Consider the following 18016-nt stretch of genomic DNA (forward strand, 5'->3'; position numbering starts at 1 on the left):
ACCCTCCCTCATTCTTCCCTAGCCCCTCTCCTACATTCTACCCATCCTTCCTCATTCTTCCTATCCTCCTTCGTCCTTCCCACCCCTCTCCTTCATCCTCCCCTGACCCCTCTCCTTCATTCCCCACCCCTCTCCTTCATTCTTCCCACCCTCCCTCATTCTCCCCATCCCTCTCCTTCATTCTCCCCAGGCCCCTCTCCTTCATTCTCCCTATCCTCCTTCCTTTCCCTACCCCTCTCCATTCTCCCCACCCTTCCTGATTCTTCCCATCCCACCTTTTCATTCTTCCTACCCTCCGTCATTCTTCCTATCCTCCTCCATCCTTCCCACCCCTCTCCTTCATCCTCCCCTGACCCCTCTCCTTCATTCCCCACCCCTCTCCTTCATTCTTCCCACCCTCCCTCATTCTCTCCATCCCTCTCCTTCATTCTCCCCAGGCCCCTCTCCTTCATTCTCCCTATCCTCCTTTCCCTACCCCTCTCCATTCTCCCCACCCTTCCTCATTCTTCCCATGCCACCTTTTCATTCTTCCTACCCTCCGTCATTCTTCCTATCCTCCTTCATCCTTCCCACCCCTCTCCTTCATTTTCCCCTGACCCCTCTCCTTCATTCCCACCCTTCCTCATTCTCCCCACCCTCCCCCATTCTCCCAACCCTCCTTCATTCTCCCCAACCCATTCAAGATGAAGTCTGACCAGTAGTTGGATCTGTAAGGATGATTGCCCTACTTATTATGATGATATGGTTAGATAATTGATGTTAAGATTGGTTGTATCCTGCAATTATCTGTCACTACATGATGTAATCCTGGAATCTCCTTTTTAATCCAATGGGACATTTTCATACCTAATATTTAATTAATTCCCACCGAAGTCAATTTTAAGGAACACATGTGAGTGTAGTGATATGGGTGAATGGATACCTAATAAAGGGGGAGCGGAGGGAGTGATGGGGTGGGGTGAGGGATACATGTATCTGTATCCTTCCAAATGTAAGTAAGTTCTTGTGTTTTCTTAGGACAATACTTTATGAGTTTTTACCAGATTTGGGGGAAAAGGAGGTGAAGGACTGGAGGCTGGAAGGTGTGGGTTTGGGGTAAAGTCACTGCGAATCTAAAAGTCACTGTAAACTAATCCACCTCTGTAGGGTCTACAATTTATTATGAGGATGGAGATGTATTTACATTGCTTACTGTACCTGTCTCCTCACAACCGATACACTAATATTTCTCTATAAATATCGAGAAGTTTTTGCAAATTATGCTTCCTCATGCCACTAAATAATACTACCATCCACTGTGTTAGTTTGTACTCACTGCAGCCGATACCGTGATATCTTGATCTCCCCCACAATAATACAGCAGGCCTCGTGGTAATCAAACAGTGAAAAAGGCAATGGAAAGTGCAGTACAGTATTAGCAGGTTCATATTTTTGTTTGCTTATATATTCTGGCGGGAGTGTTTAACTTTCACATTCCAGTTTAATCTTCGGTTATAGGAGAGTAATAATAACCCCCATACCCTAGAGATGATACAACATAATTGATGAAAGCATTCTTACGAGATAACTGTAAAGATAAACAGGACTTCCTGTCACATCAGCCGGTCACTGATAAGAGGTTTTTTATTTCCTTTTTTTACCTGGCTAATTTAATATGTTCAATAAGAGGAGACAGAAAAGTGACTCAGAGGATTGCCGTCTGTGATCAAAGATCATCACTTCCATATTGTTTCTTTATGCAAGTTTATCATATTATATTTTATATTATATTATACCTTGATCGACAAGACACTCCCCACCCAATTTTTGGCTATAAGATCATCCTAAGACAAGTATAAGTAAACTATAAGTGAGTACATTCATTTTTGTTTGCAAAGTTTCAACAATAAACGATACAAAATTACTTACATAAATCAATCGTGGTTATTTGTAGTGGGTATAATAACATGAGGGTAAGAGGTTGGATTGGGGAATGTCCCAGCAACTATAGTGGAGAAAGACCGGGATCAGTGTATCCATAATTCCGAGTGCACAAGGAGGCTCATGATCTTGCCTTCGTTTCGGGACGGTGATAAAAACCAGACCCCGGAAACGTCCGTATTTGAGAGGCGGGCGGGGTGGGATGGACATCGAACGACGAGAGCGAGTGCAGAGGTCACAGAGAGGTCACGATGGTGGTTTACAAATCAAACAGCTAGATATTTTACTACAATGCACCCTCACCTTTAGATCTCCAGTCGGTCTGTGTTTATCCGGAAGTGACAAGAGCAAGTAACGACTGTAGATATCTGGTCACCTGATCCCCTGAGCGTCTATTACTACAATCTTGATCCCTCTGGGGGGTGGGGGGGGGGTCAGGATCCCTTCCGAAAGGGAGGTCAAGACTGCAGGGTCTAATCTCAAATATGTGTACATAAATAATTTGCATGGTATGAAGTCGATTGTCCCTTGGGGTATCAGATCACCCCCTTTACGAACGAGGCTTTAAATTAGGTTGGTCATACGGAGCAATTCTATACTGTGGACTTTGCCGCATTGAAGGTTTTTTTTTTTCATTTTGTGAATGGGATCGATGCAATTACGATCCCAAGATGTGGAGATCAGCAAGTCTGCACCAGATTTGGCTGGATCTGTGGATCATACACAAACTCCAGTCAATGAGATCTATAAGAGAAAAATCATAATCATAAAGCCGAGGAGAAAAGGATTTTAATTCCCTCAGAAAGATGGATTTATTACCTTCGTTGTTGATACATTTATTAATTGTCAGTTAGTTTAGGGTATATCAGAAAGACAACTCCCAACGATGACGAATTTACCAAACTTTTTATGGCATGTTTTTTGTTGGTCAAAAATGACAGGAGAAAGATTTATCAGGAAATATGACAGAGTAAACCCCCGGAAGAATATTCGGTGAGACTTGATGAATGGAAACTTATATATTACCTGGAAATACATGTACCTTGAGTTTATTGGAGCGAGATTAAATGTGAATGAAAACACGTCCGCCTTCACAGTCCAGAAAAGATGAATGGCTACGGAAAGGGGTTAAGTAAAGAAAGGAATGGAATAATGATCGAGTTAGAGGAATTTCTGTGGGTTACGTCATTTATCTGCAGAGTCATGTAACTTTAATGTTTCAAACTATTTCCAATGTATTTCTTGTGTTCTATGTACATACCAAAAATATGAAGAAAAAGGCTTTTAAGAAAAAAATCATTTATAACAGAAGAGGATTTATACTTTCTAGATTTGTGCTAGCACTGGGGTTATTAATATAAAACCAAGTTCCCGAATAATATTTATGCCTAAAATGGAATCTTAATCATTATGTAGCTTTTTTTTATAAATATTTGGAAAGAATTGAAATAATAAATTTTTAAGTTTAATATACCTCCAACTAACATCTTGTTAGGATATAATTTCAGTTGGATTTTTTTTTTTTTTTTGAGATCAGACTGGGTCAGAGATTAGCACCAGATAATGCACTAGATAATGCTTTCGGAAAGGATAATCCACATTGCATGATCCCTATAATGTTGTGTTGTACGAGAATGGTCGCAATATGATGGTATATATATACTCCACCACCGAAAGCAAGGGATACTAAAAAACAAAATTAATATTTCCTCAGGAACAATGATAATAGGCATGAAACTTCAGGTAAATGAAACTATAAAAAAATGACGTATAAGTTTTGAGGGGCACAAATAATTTCTCTAATAACTCTCTAAATGGCAACCAAATGACTGTAATATCACCAACTTAAAGACAGAAGTTTTGATTTAATTGTTGCAATTTATACTTAGATTGCTTTGGACAGAGCTAATGTAAGTAGGATAATGTGTTCATGGTAAATTTGAAAACACTTGAAAACAGCTTGAAAACAACTCGAAAAATGGTCTTTGGCCAGGTTGATTGCAGTACTATTAGATAAATTCTGTCACTCACAAACACCCCTTTTTTCTGCAATTTATGTTTCATCGTTGGTCATTAAGTTTAAACATTATATCACCAATGAAATTTGGACCCCTCTGCATTTTTCGGGGCCCTCAATTGACCACGGTGCCAAGGTTATTTCCTCCCTGACTCCTGATCTCACCTCACCCCCCCCTCCCCCATTCTCATCAAGCCTAATTTCAGATTAATGAAAAGTTAAATCTCTCTACACATGCAGTCTGCCAAAATTTATATGTACTAGATATATAAACAGCATACATTATACTTTTCCAATTGTTCTGTCGCAAAGACGTGGCCATAAATTCCGCTCAGATGTTATTATCAATTCCTTCGAGACCGAAATTATTCCTCATTGTAAACAAACATTGTTTCCTTCATAGCAAAGCTAATTGAAAATGAAACTCAATTGTATATAATCGTCAGTACACGATCATGATGCAACGTTGTTTGGAAACATTTTTCTGAAATTAAAATCAAGAAACTTGCGTAACTAGAAAAAAAAGGGGAAAACAAGAGGAAACAATTAGGAAAAAAGAAAGGTTAGAACGTCGACAAAAATAACCCCAGACAAAATAAACAAATAATTTGTTTAAATTTGGGGCCGATGAGCATATTGCTCCACTGCTTTGAGCTGTTATTTCTTTCATGTAGAGCTTGGAAACGAAACCCTCAGAGGCAATTGAATAATAGTCAGCATTTGAAGTTAAAGGGCTATTGACTGTTAGAGTGGTTAGGTGCTTCAATATTAAGTGAAAATATTGACCTTATATATTCACACATTGATCAAATCTATACAACGAGGTGAAAGGGAAAAATTGAAGGAACGGCATCTAAAAAAGCCTGGTATAATGCATGGCCGTTTTTTGAGGCAAGGCAATATGAGAGGGATGAAAATTATGAACAGAGGTTGTTAGGTAACAGGCAGCTATAAAAGGTAGGTTATAATGTACTGCGTGAATTGTGCTATCGGGGAAAGGCTCTATGCTAAAACTTGATTTTAGTCATTGGTATGTGTCACAACCGTTTCATGATACAGATCTGAAGAGCTACACTCTGCATTGAGGTTGTATAGTTTTGGCCAAGCCTTGTAATATTTATATGTAAATAAATATATAACCCTGAGTAATAGGCGATGATCGACTGACCGGTCTAGCAGTGGGGTAGGGTTGGTCAGGGGGGGGGGATCTAGTCTCTATGGCCTCATAGTCAAATTCAATATTTAGTATGTCTGGGTACAAGTTCTTGTGTAGGCCTTAATAATCTATGTAAGATGTTGCTCATGGCTCTCAAAATTGTGCTATTATAGATCTCAACCGCAACGGTCTTCCGGACATCAGTATTGCTCCGAAATATGCTGGAAAAGTCAAATAACAGTCAGTGAATTTTGTCACAAATTAACGCTCAGCGTGCAACTTGCAATAATTTTGCTGCCATTCTGCAAATCAAAGTGATCATGTGCCGATCAATAAGTTGGTTTAAAATGTCTTCCATTCTTCTTCATCGTCTGGGAATTATCTGGAAGAGGCAGAAGTCCAGAACGTTTCCTGCTGGAAAGCTGTATTTTTGGAAAAATTATAAACTTCTTAGCGGCAATTTTTAGCAAACTTAATGTGCGAACAATGTTTGCAAATGATGACCTTTGAGAAGGAGGTCAATGACAGGCCCACTGTATATGACTTGATTTATTGTTGACTATTTAGTGGCTGTGACTGGGTCCAGAAGGGGCCCAATGATTATTTTCTTTTTGGCCGTAGGTGGTGGGGGGGGGCTTGATCCTCATCAGTCTGTCCCTGATAAATAATTATTCACTGTTGAGTCCAATATTTTATACTATACCATTTTGCTTTCACAACCTAGCTACTCTAGAGTTGCTATGAAATGGGGGTGTAGGCGGTTTTACACTATCTAACGCAACGTAGTGGCCAAGAACCTGAAGTATTTTTAAGGGAGGGCCCGAAGAACATGAACTTATAGCATGCTCCTCATGGAGCATGCTATAAGTTCATACGTTGCGTTAGATAGTGTAAAACCGCCTACACCCCCATTTCATTCCACCCATTAGCTCTGTTAATTGTCACACATTCATATAGGCTACATCTCTTTAATTCTTGAAAGGAATTTCAGGACAAAAAAAAAAAAAATCAGGGACAAATTAACAATAACAGATCTTCCCACAGAAACCCGGCTTAAGAAAAGTAACAATGCATCTTAGTTGTATAGGTATGCAATGGCACGTGAATGACATGTTTGTACATGGTGATTATTGTATAGTTATCTCCATGGTAGAGTTATGCAGTGATATTGCGCACCACTGACTTCAAATGGAAGGCTAGGAAATACCATCCTGTTGACACATATCCAAGAGTTTGAGCTGTAAACCCATGCAGCTTCCTCACGTAGTCTATGGCAGCTGTTTGTGTTTACAAGTAACAAATCCACCTCTGTACAGATATCAGTAACTTACATTATAGAATCCAGAGGGTAAAAGTAAAAGTTAGGGGTAATAACAACACAGTATTTTGTTAACGTAATCAAGAACTTCTCTCTGCGACATCGGAAATAGCCGAATCTAGAAGTGACTCGATCCACAAAAACAGGTAGGTCTAATATATAGATATTACCAAAGAATATTAGTGCAAAATTTGTTAAGGCTGTAACATACTTATATTTAAATTACCCTTGCTACACTTAGGGTAGGTTAAATATCTTAATTACATAACTACAAAACCATGCCAATGATGTGTAAATAATTCTCAATCATTTGTTTGAACCGCTTAAATCTAGTGTATATGTGTGTAAAACAGTTATGCATCTTATTTCAAAATTTAATTTTTGCATGCATGTCATCACTGGTGTAATGTATTGTTATATTATTTCACAATGACAGTCATAATGTTAAATTTGCCATCGTTAGCACTAGCTCAGTTGCCATTTCCTTTATGATATATGTGGCACATTTATTCAATAAAACCGTCATCATTAAATCTAATGCCAGAGAAATTAGTCTGTGAGAAAAGTCGGACAATTAATGGTAAAGTTCATTTTTTTAACTTTAATCTGAGAGACATTTGATATGATACAAGCCATATACCCTTGAGGTACAGTATATTCTCCTTCGCCAGGGATATTTAATTTTCTAATTAACAACCCAGAATCTTATATGAATGTTCATGTTTTGTGAGAGGACAAATATTAGGAAAATACCTGAATATCAATTTTAGTATTCAGGGGAATTGAGCTGGACACAATGGATGTACATACATGTCTGAATTTGATAACTAAGGTGGCAGCAAAAGTTGATCAGCACCTGATCCACCATTATCAAACTGCTGTACAAATGGCTCACTATTTTACAGTTTTCACTGTACTTGTAAATCAGTTTGGCAGGGAAACATTTTTAAGTTACTGTACTGTACAACAATATACATCATTAATTGTGTCCAGTTTATTTGCCTTTTAATGTTACATTAATATAGCTGAGAAAGAAATAATGACTCTTTCCCATATACCTTAATTTTTATTTTTATCATACTTTATGAAGTCCATTGTCAGAGACAGTTTGAATGTTAATACCCAAAATTTGTATTAGTGTATTCCAATATTTCTATATATATATATATATATATATATAATATTACTTATACCATCATACATTTTACACACACTTTACAACTCGTGCCCTAGGATTTTCCACATTAATAACAACTCTTCATATTTATATTTTCATATATTCCTATTTTCATATTTTTTTTATATTTGTTTTGTAACAAGTTTTTTTTTTTTAAAGTCAAACAGTTTGTACCATTTATACGACTGTGCCATATTTTTGAATGAAGAGTTCTAAATATAGGTTTTTGCTAGATTTTCATTCAAAAGCACATCAGTAAAATTTAAAAGGTTGATAAATAGATCGATAAAGAGGCCACCAGTGGTGCAAGAGCAGATAAGAGCATGGCATATCCATATATATACTATATTTCATTTTAAGAATCTCCACATGAGGTAAGATCTAATTAAATGCAAGTTTCTCTGTAAGACATTCCATACCGTTTTCAGGTAAATTGTAGTGTGAATTTCGTGATTGATGGGAATATGTAAATTCAAAGATACACATGGCAGCAGAGTTCACACATGATGGTGGGGATTGATAAATAAAACAGCTGGTTGGTGGTTTATTTTCAACTAAGAACATGTTGATGTGTGCTCATGCAGCCACTTACTCAGTACCAGAGTAGCTGTTCCAGAATTCCATAGTAGTTCAAATTAGCTAAGAGCTGGTTATTTTGAATAATGCAATTTATTAAAGAGTCAAACATCTTTTAATTGTTCCAATCATGTATAAATTTACATGCCTCGGTGTGATTTTGAGACAGATATCATTCGGTGTATTTTAGAGCGGTAGAAAACTCTATGAAGAATAGTTCAGAGCTTTCCATATTTACAAAATCATAGATAAAACTGAAAAATACAAAATTATAATTACAAGGATGAATTATGATGCTTTTACCATATTATATATATATAGCTTTCTAGTCACTTCGCCCAACAACCATTTCGCCCAACTGCCATTTCGCCCAACCAGCCAGGTCATTTCGCCCAACCAGCCTGGTCATTTCGCCCAACCAGCATGGTCATTTCGCCCAACCATCATAGTCATTTCGCCCAACCAGCATGGTCATTTCGCCCAACCATTTTGGTCATTTCGCCCAACCTTATTTTTACTAATATTCAGTCAGAATAATATTACTTTTTCTATTCCACTAGTTCAATTTAATTTATTTTGGGTTAGGTTAGTTCGTAATAGGTAAATAAAGTGAGGTCCGCTCGATATCGATCGGAGTCTGAGCAGTTATTTCGGGTATAATGGGAGGATTACACTACTTTAGGCGTTTACGCATACAATGGAAGTTATATTATTATACAAACAAAGGAGAATCGGTCTTCATAAAAACCTATCAAACCTAACCCCTAAAACACTGATCCATCCTACTGACTAACAATTCCCGAACGTTTCCTTATTAAATTGAAAAAAATATATATATATATAAAACCCGTCCGTAATATGATCCATCCTCAAGATACCTTAATATTCGGTTCGTATCCTGTAACGTTAACAATTCCTGAACGTTTCCTTTTGAAGTAGGCCTATCATATTTAATCAAGGTTGGGCGAAAATGACCAGGCTGGTTGGGCGAAATGACCAGGCTGGTTGGGCGAAATGACCAGGCTGGTTGGGCGAAATGACCAAGCTAGTTGGGCGAAATGGTAAGGTTGGGCGAAATGGCAGTTGGGCGAAATGGTTGTTGGGCGAAGTGTCCTGTTCCCTATATATATATATATATATATATAAATATATGTAAATTTTTATTTTGGGGGGGTCGGGGGGAGATTGCGGGTTGAGGTTATTTTCAAAATCATCATTATTAGTTTAATTGTGTTGTTTGTTTTTTTTAGTTTTTTTTTTAGATTATTTCGTCTAGACCAACTGCTTCAAGCTATAGCTCTTACCTCCTATTCATTGTATGCTCTAGCTGTGCATAACTTACAGGGGGAAAAAAACCCAAACCTGTTCCTTTAGGCTAATTCTGGGGCACTTTTTTTCAGGATTTCGACACCTCTACTTCCCCCTTTTTACGGACTCGCAATATGAGAATTCGCGACTGGAAGTGCGAAAATTTACAAATTTTGATGAAGTTGTGCTACTATCGAATGCACACACTATGAATAGTGATGAAATCGGGTTTTGAATAATAGATAAGTTCACAATGAATCTCTGGGGGGTGTCAGGAGTGACTTGTTCCGCAGAGAGACAGAGAGAGAGAGTAGGAATATGCAGTTGTAATACTGACGTATACACAATGCCACAATCCCGCACAGTCATTATGAAAGGTTATATTAGGAACCTCACAGGTTTGCATTTTAATGGACTTTTTTTTTTTCAATTTATATCTATATCATTTTACATGTATTTATGAATATTGTATAGCTTACATCTGTAGAGGACGATGGCAACCAATTGAGGGTCGACGCTCTAGGTGTATTGTTAGGATCAGCAGATATGTAGCCAAGGGGGGAGTTAGGGGGAGGGAGGGAGACATGGGGGTCATGTTTTAAAATAAATTTTCAAAATTTCTAGCTCACTTTACTACTGTACCCAGTTTTTATCAGATTGATGTAAATGTTTGCTTACCTGTCTCCCCACACTATATTTCTACCGTACCTAAAATAAACTGGTAACCTTCCAATGCTGTGCCAGCTATGTCTGGAATTTTTCCAGCATATTTTTTGTAAATCATAGCAATTAACTTCAGCCCGTGAGAATCCTTTTGATTTAAACAGATCGATTAACAGATTTTTGTCCCCAAATGAGAGGGCATGCAGTGTTCCCGTTTTTTTGTTGTTGTTGATCGTTTTGCTGCAAATCGATTAAAGAAATTATAGTTATTAATGTTTATAGAATATAACTATGTAAATGGGTTCTTTGTACCCATATGATAGTACCTTAATCCCTTAATACCCATTAATCTCTTACAGTACAGATCAATGCTTAAATTCAGGTTTCTACTGATTTCTTTACTCCTTGAAGGTCATAGTTCAATTGCAGTGCATCAAGGCCTGCAGAATTAAATGTTTCAATTGTTTCATATTTTTGTCTTCATATTAGCCTACAGTTTAATAATGAAATATAAAACAGTTAACTTATTAACCAGCTTTTTAGGTTTTACCTTAAGTTATATCTGAGTTATATCTCAAAAAGACCGTTTTCTATGAGATAAAAAAGCCAAGTTTATTGAACTCAGCCTAAAGTTACCTGACTTTGGTATCGAATATATGCATATATATACACGGAATAACGGAAAAACTGTTAAACAACTACGCTGCATTTAGAGAAATATATGTATAAATATATATATATATATTTATATAGATATATATTGTATAAAATTATTTTGCAAAATCAAATTGCTTTAAAAATCTGCTTTAAATTTACGGGCACAAATCAATTTGATTTTTGTACAGTATAATGCACTCTCCTTGCGCTGTGGGACGTGCGTTCCTCACATGAGCACAATCTCACAATGCTGCACAGCAATATAGCACATAAATAAATATATATATATAAATATATATATAGTTGATATGGTGATAAAGTACAGTAGCTACTTTCATACTGGTGTTTTGGTGATTGATGATCTATGACTCTTTCTTTAATCTCAGTTCCTTCTGACCAGCTCATCTTCCGCTGAGAACTGATTGATCTCCAGGCCTGGTCATCCGTGCAGTTTTAAATATCAGACCGGATATTAAGATAAAATATTGTTTTAAAATTGGGTTTAAATTCAACTGTCAAATATTTTGACAAACTTTAAAAATGTTTAGTGGCTGCTAAAGGTACATGGATGGAGTGTGGGTAGGGGGAGGGGGTTGGATCAGAGCATCGAGGGGTTTGTTTGAAATTAATTTTAGAAGACGTAACTTAATTCAGGAATTCAAAGCCCTGACATTTTGCTAGCATGTTGTTTCAGCTAAAAATAAATTTGTATAGTTTTTCTTAGGAACAAGGATGAACAACATTACAGAAGCAGGCCTAGCATTGACAAAATTTGAAACCAGTTGGTGGTTTCTAATGCAATAAACTGACTCCGTTATAATATAAGCAGAATTGGTGGAAAACATTAATTTTTACATCTACAGTAGATAATCATATTTCCTTTATGATCTTTCTTTTTAGTTGAGGTGAGGAAGGGGAGGGTGAGGAGGGGGGGTTGGAGGTGGAAGAGGCTGGACAGGGGTATGAAATAATATTTGGTACACACATTTTTATCACATTAGCATGACATTAATTCATTGAAAATTGGTTTTAACATCATCTATCTACTTTTCCTAAATTTCCTCCACCAGAACTTAAAATATGCTCAAGATCTTAGAACCATTTTGAGTGACTGCATGCCATCTGCAGGGAAGTGGGGCGGTGGGGGGGGTAGGGTTTGGGTGTGAAGATGGATGGAATTCAAGCTTCTTGGGCCAAATACAGAGTTGATGGAGTGATTCAGAGGGTCTATAACTTATTTAATATTTCAGTCAAATTATTATCTTTTCTGTACGTTTCTGAACTGCAATTTCTTCATATTTCTCTGTCATCACTGTACATAAATTAAAATCTACCTTGCAGTTAGGCACCATGTGCCATTGATCCAGAACCCTTCAAATTTCTTTCAATAAAAAGTATCAAAGTTCCCTGGTAAAAGCATCAAATTTCTCGGAGCGTGACAAGTTTACTTTTCGACATCTGCTGCTTCCATTCTGTTATTAGTTTTATGTCTTGAAAAGATAAAAAGATAAAGTTAAAGGGCAAGACCAGCTGACATATCAAAAATGTACACTTTTTTTTGTTTCCTGATCCCCCCCCCCCTGCTCAGCAGTCATTGAATGTTTGTGTTTATACCTCACAAAGATAGTCATTGTAGTCGTCTTCAAAATTACCACCAAAAAAAAAAATAAAATTAACATAGAGAAAGTAAAACCTAGTGAGAAAGTGTTACATTCCATTTTCATCATGGGTAAGAGGGATATCAAAATAGTAAACCCAGGAATGTAAATAACTAAGATCCTATCTCGATGAGAAACAATGTAGGACTGATATTGAAGAGACATACATGTATACCTTGCTGCTTAGTTGGAAGGCCAGACCAACTGCACATATATTCTGTCCCAATACATACTGGTGATGGTTGATTGAATGTAACCTATTTTGACTGGGCAAGTGCTCCAGGAAGTTTGATCACAGTAGGGGGGGATGGAGGGGGGGGGGTGAGAGAGTCTATGAATTGTCATCTGGGTCAATGTTCTTCAAATGCTTTTAGTTAGGCTTTTATAATCTTTTTCTTGATTTGATTTATCCTCTGAAACCTGATACAGTTGGAATGTTTGCTTTAAGCTTCTAGTACATAGCACATGTCAAAAATTCTCTGTACTAAGAAGTTCATCAAAAATGTATCTTTTTTTGGGTAGAAATATTCATTTCCTCTCTGTGGATAACTGACTGACAAATTAGAAAGGAAAAAACACAGACAGTTATTTGCTGAGGTGCACTGATGACATCATCCATTCTGTTGTTGCCAGATGCCTAATTTTACAAAATATCAAAAAATTTGAAGAAACAAAAAAATAATGTCTTAGAGATTGTGGAGTCGATAGGAGTAGAGGAGGAGGAGGAGGGGGGGGGAGGGGGTGGAGGTAAAGTGTTTATTTATTTTAACATATACACTTATTCAATTAATGAAAACAACTTTGTAATGGCAGAGCGAAGTCGATGTATTTGCGATATGTCTGCACAACTTGTTGTTGTTGTTTTTCCTTTATCATGAATAGTGACGTAGTCATTAATCTCTGGTAACCATGCAATATTAATTCTTTGTGTCATGAAAAGCTTCCCTGTCGGGGCAGCGTTCCATCTTTTTAATGTTTTCACTGAGGAAAGAACAGAAACCATTCAACATTTTAATTATTTCTGAAAATAGCAAGACTGGCAGTAAAATGTAGAAAACAGTCGAAGAAAAGAAAGTCAAGTAATAAGACAATAAGAAATAAAAAAAGAACAAAGAAAACCAAGTCAGATTCTAATTAATTTTATAATACATATAATCAAGGACGATCTGCTTGTCTGTTGCAAAATGAAAAATAAAAGAGTCAAGATGCTAATTAGTCATTCATGCAAACTGTGCTCAGAACGATAATTACACGATTAGTATGCATGGTTGTTTGTGTAGTGATTATTATGATAATTATTGTTTTTATGATTAATAATGATGATGATGATTGATGATGGATGATTGATTGTTTGATTGCATATTAGCATACTCATACTGGTATTCTAGCATCTACAGTATATCTTGCATATATTCGAACAGTCTCAGTATGTACAGTCTTCTAAGTTTAGTACTTGTACTGTACAGTCACGCCATTGTACTCGAACAGTGCTATGTAATTGTATTCATATGGTCATGCTGTTGTATTCAAGTTAGTACTGACATGCTGTTGTACTAATGTGCTCATGCTGTTTTACTATAGTCCTGAGATGCTGTTGTACTAGTCCTCATGCTGTTGTACTAGTCCTCATGCTGTTGTACTAGTCAATCATGCTGTTGTACTATGGTCCTCATGCAGTTGTACTATTGCTCATGGTGTTTTACTGGTGCTCATGCTGTTGTACAACACCATGAGCACCAGTTCAACAGCATGCTGTTGTACAACAGCATGATGACTCACAAGTGCTCATACTGTTGTACTATAGTGCTCATAGTGTTGTACTGTTGTACTGGTGCTCATGCTGTTGTACTGGTGCTTGTAGTGTTGTAATACTATAGTCCTCATGCTGTTGTACTATAGTCCTCATGCTGTTTTACTATAACAAAATCAAAGCAACAATTTCTTTATATACTTAATAGATACTGACATATCTTTCCTATGTTAAGATGATGGTTGGGTTTGTTTAGAACTTCTCAGCAGCGAGAAGGTCAACCCAGCCCCCGCCCCCCCCCCCCCGACCACCCCCCTTTTCCACTACAAATGGTACATTACCCTTAATGTTCTCTCTGTGCATCCTGCATTTGTAATATATTCCTCCTCTCCTCTTCTCACTCGACCTCAGCTCAATCCTCTTGTGGTATATGTCTCCCATTCACACAGCCTGCTGCTGAAATAGTTTTAAATTTAATTGGCTTTCAGTTCATGATTCTCATGACTCCATGAATCTTATTTCTGCTTTTTTTTAATGTACAGATTGTGTGTAATATTATACAAATATAAGTTAACATTAATTCCATGTTGACTTTATCAGCCATTGGGAATAACACATTGTCACCTTTGACCCTTAACAGCAATTTAAAGACAGTTGAAACTGACACCAACAGCTGGCATATATTGAAGATTAGTTCAGTGCAAGATTATACTGTATCTCAGGGGAGATTTCAAAACCTCACATGAAGCTCAGATATCGTCAGAAATCCCAGCCGCTATATATAAGAGAGTTACCTCATCTATCTGTTCTGACAGTATGGACATTTTTGAAATATATGTAGACATAATTGATGAGGACATTTTTAGACTTAATTTATGACACAATTATTCCATTAAGACATGTACTCTTCGTTGGAATTTACACTAAATTTTATGCGATTAATTAACATATCAATATATCCATTTTTTAGCACTAAATTGCAGTAATTGAAGTTTTGTATATACCTGTGGCAGTTTGATTCTACAAGAAGTTGATCTAGTGATATCAGTCAAAATCATTCCGAAAGACCATGTTGCTTGGGCTTGCCTGTCTCAACCACTCCACTTCCTTCTCCCCTCTCTTCCCTCACCTTCCCCATTCCCAATTCAACCTATCCAGGCTCTTGATTTATCATTATTATTGTTACAACTTCCCCAATAATTATAACCATTATGGAAGGGTACTAACACGGCAACTGATTGTATGTTATTAGCATGCGGTGTAATAGCCGATGCATGCCTGTATGATATGCACATTACGATGTTGAACGTGCGAACAAAATTTGGTTATATTTTTCGGGCAAGTCGTTACAGCCCCCCAAATCAAATTGGGCTCCTACGCCTTTGTATATACTGAAGCTGAGTTACTCAGGGAGGTCGTGAAGAAGATCGTGCTTGACAACGAGGATGTTACCTCATCAGGTTGATACTAATTCTTGTCTCCTTTAATATGCAAAAGGTCATTATCCTCTTCCTTACAGTTAATTTCCTATTTTACTTGATGGTTGCATTTTCTGTCACTAATTTGCATCATTTGTTATACAACCCTAATGCACTAATTCCTGAGCCAGATTAATTAATTTCACATCTTCATAATCGCACTTATTACTAAATCCTAAGTGTGATGCTTTGTTAACTTGAGTTAACAGTAAATTTAGCTTGTTCAGAAAGCCTTTCTTTTTGCATTTGATGTCACAAAAAGTTAAAGATTGAAAAAAATATGGAAGTAAGCTCTCGTTTTACAGAACTTCATTACAACTCAAAAGTTTTATATGTTCAATCACCAGAATTAAAAAACGAAAAATCCCTTTAATTTTATCTAATCTTGCAAGTTGTATACCAAATAATATCCTTAACAAGTATTTGCATGGCCAAGTTAACATCCAGTAGTCTTTAATACTCGATGTATAAAGTTTTATGTAACTCTTGATTTTGTTGGAAAGGGAGCTAATAAGGTTCGTCCTTATTCCTTTGGTATAAATTAAATCATATAATACAGAAATATCTGGACAATTTCTGGGTCAGCATGAAATTACGTTTTATTGATTACAGTTGTGCCATTTCACGCTCTGCAGTTTAATAATGTTGTATGTGAGTAGTGATGTTACGACGGTGCTAGATTCATGACTCCTATATATACTATAAATTGGTAAAGGAGGGTGGGGTGAGGGTGGTGGCGAGGGTGGGGAGAGGTTGGGGCAAGCAGCCCATGTAAACTATAGTAATATTCTAGACACCTGCATTTTTGAGACCTGGATTAGCGTAAATAAAACTTGAAAACTTAACCTAAAAATGGGAGAATTTGGCCTCGACATGTGTTTGATCTGTACGCTTGTTTCGGGATAATTTTTTTTTTTTTTTTTTTTAAATCATGTCACATATTTTCAATTGGAATTGTAGCATTTTAAATGGTAAATGATTGAGATATTATAGTGATGTTTTCTAGCATCGGTGACTGGGAGAGTGCAGGCTATCAGATGGGTCAGGCTATCAGAGGGGTCAGGTACTTAAAGGTATTGAAGACTTGCCCTAAACCGCGTGCCACGCTCTGAAAAAGTTAACTTTCCGTTGCTTGCAAGTTAAGTTTTCTGCTTGTCGCTACCAAATGCAGACAGTAATGAAACGAGTTACCTTGTTATCTTTAGCTGGACCTGAGATGTCCATCGCTGTATCATTTGTACACTGTGCTGTGGGTAATGACTGCAGCTATGTATGTACTGACTGTACACTAGTGTCTAATTACCGACGGTAGCAAGCTGTGTGCGTATTTTCTGGGGTCGATGGTGATGTCTAACACTTCTGTTACACCTCATTCGAAACTAGGTCAGATAACCGGCATTAGACGTTTCATTTTGCGAGTCTTCACACCCTTTAACCTATTGCCCGCAGCCCATGAATTCTGAGTTGGAGGTTGGAACAGTATATAGCAAAACTTTATGGAGCCACACATTATACATTATACTTGCTACTTTTTTGTTTTTATACACATGATGCTTGCTCACCTGAGGGGGGGGGGGGACTTGGGTGAGGAGTGGATGCAGTATTCTGAGAACAAGGGGGGATGGCCTCCTGGGACCCAGCCTGGCTATGGGCGTGGAGCTCAATATGTACAGTAAAAATGATTTCATTTCAAATACAAAACCTTTCTAATTCATGAAACACCTCATTTCCATGTATAGCTTGATAATCAGCTGGACAAGTGTAGTAATTCCCTATTATTAGGTAAATGGAATTAATAAGTTCAAGCACAAAGTAAAAGTGAAAACAGAATTGCTTATTATTATTATTAACCTATAATATCACTGCCCTCAAAATTTTCAACAAATTGCATCGCTGCTGTGCATTGGCATAGGAGCCTAATTAAGTTGATTTAGGAGGGCTGTAACGACTTGCCCGAAAAATATGACCAAAATTTTTCGCGCCCTCCGCGCGCATTCCACCCTTTAATGTGTATATCATATAGGCATGCATCAGTTATTACATCGCATGCCAATAACATACAATGATTTTCCGTGTTATAACCCTTCCATATTGGTTATAATTATTGGGGAAGTTGTTACAATAATAATGATAAGAAAAATATAAGTTTAACCATTGAAAAACACATTGCAAATTATTTTTCTTTGAGTAGGTGCCCAAAAAATTCTCAGCATATTGCCCGAATTTTCACAAAAAATTTTGGTTGGGGGGGCTGCAGCTCCCCCTCCCCAGCCCCCCTGCCTCCTATGCCTATGCTGCTTTGTATAGGGAAACTTAAATCAATTATGAGAAGGTGTAA

General features: G+C 37.1%; 1 protein-coding gene across 4 annotated transcripts in view; it reads left to right on the plus strand.

Moving 5' to 3' along the window:
• Window positions 1-18016, plus strand: part of LOC139976256 (uncharacterized) — a 112146-nt gene that overhangs the window by 72909 nt on the left and 21221 nt on the right. Inside the window, exon 1 of one of the 4 annotated variants that reach the window (XM_071984894.1) lies at window positions 6328-6557. The exons of the other annotated variants lie outside the window; for them this stretch is intronic. The gene's annotated coding sequence lies outside the window, so the exon portion shown is untranslated. Of the gene's footprint in view, window positions 1-6327; window positions 6558-18016 lie in introns of those variants that run through there. 4 annotated transcript variants of the gene reach the window in all.

The sequence above is a fragment of the Apostichopus japonicus genome, chromosome 11 (assembly GCF_037975245.1).
Source record: "Apostichopus japonicus isolate 1M-3 chromosome 11, ASM3797524v1, whole genome shotgun sequence".
Taxonomy (NCBI): Eukaryota; Metazoa; Echinodermata; class Holothuroidea; order Aspidochirotida; family Stichopodidae; genus Apostichopus; species Apostichopus japonicus.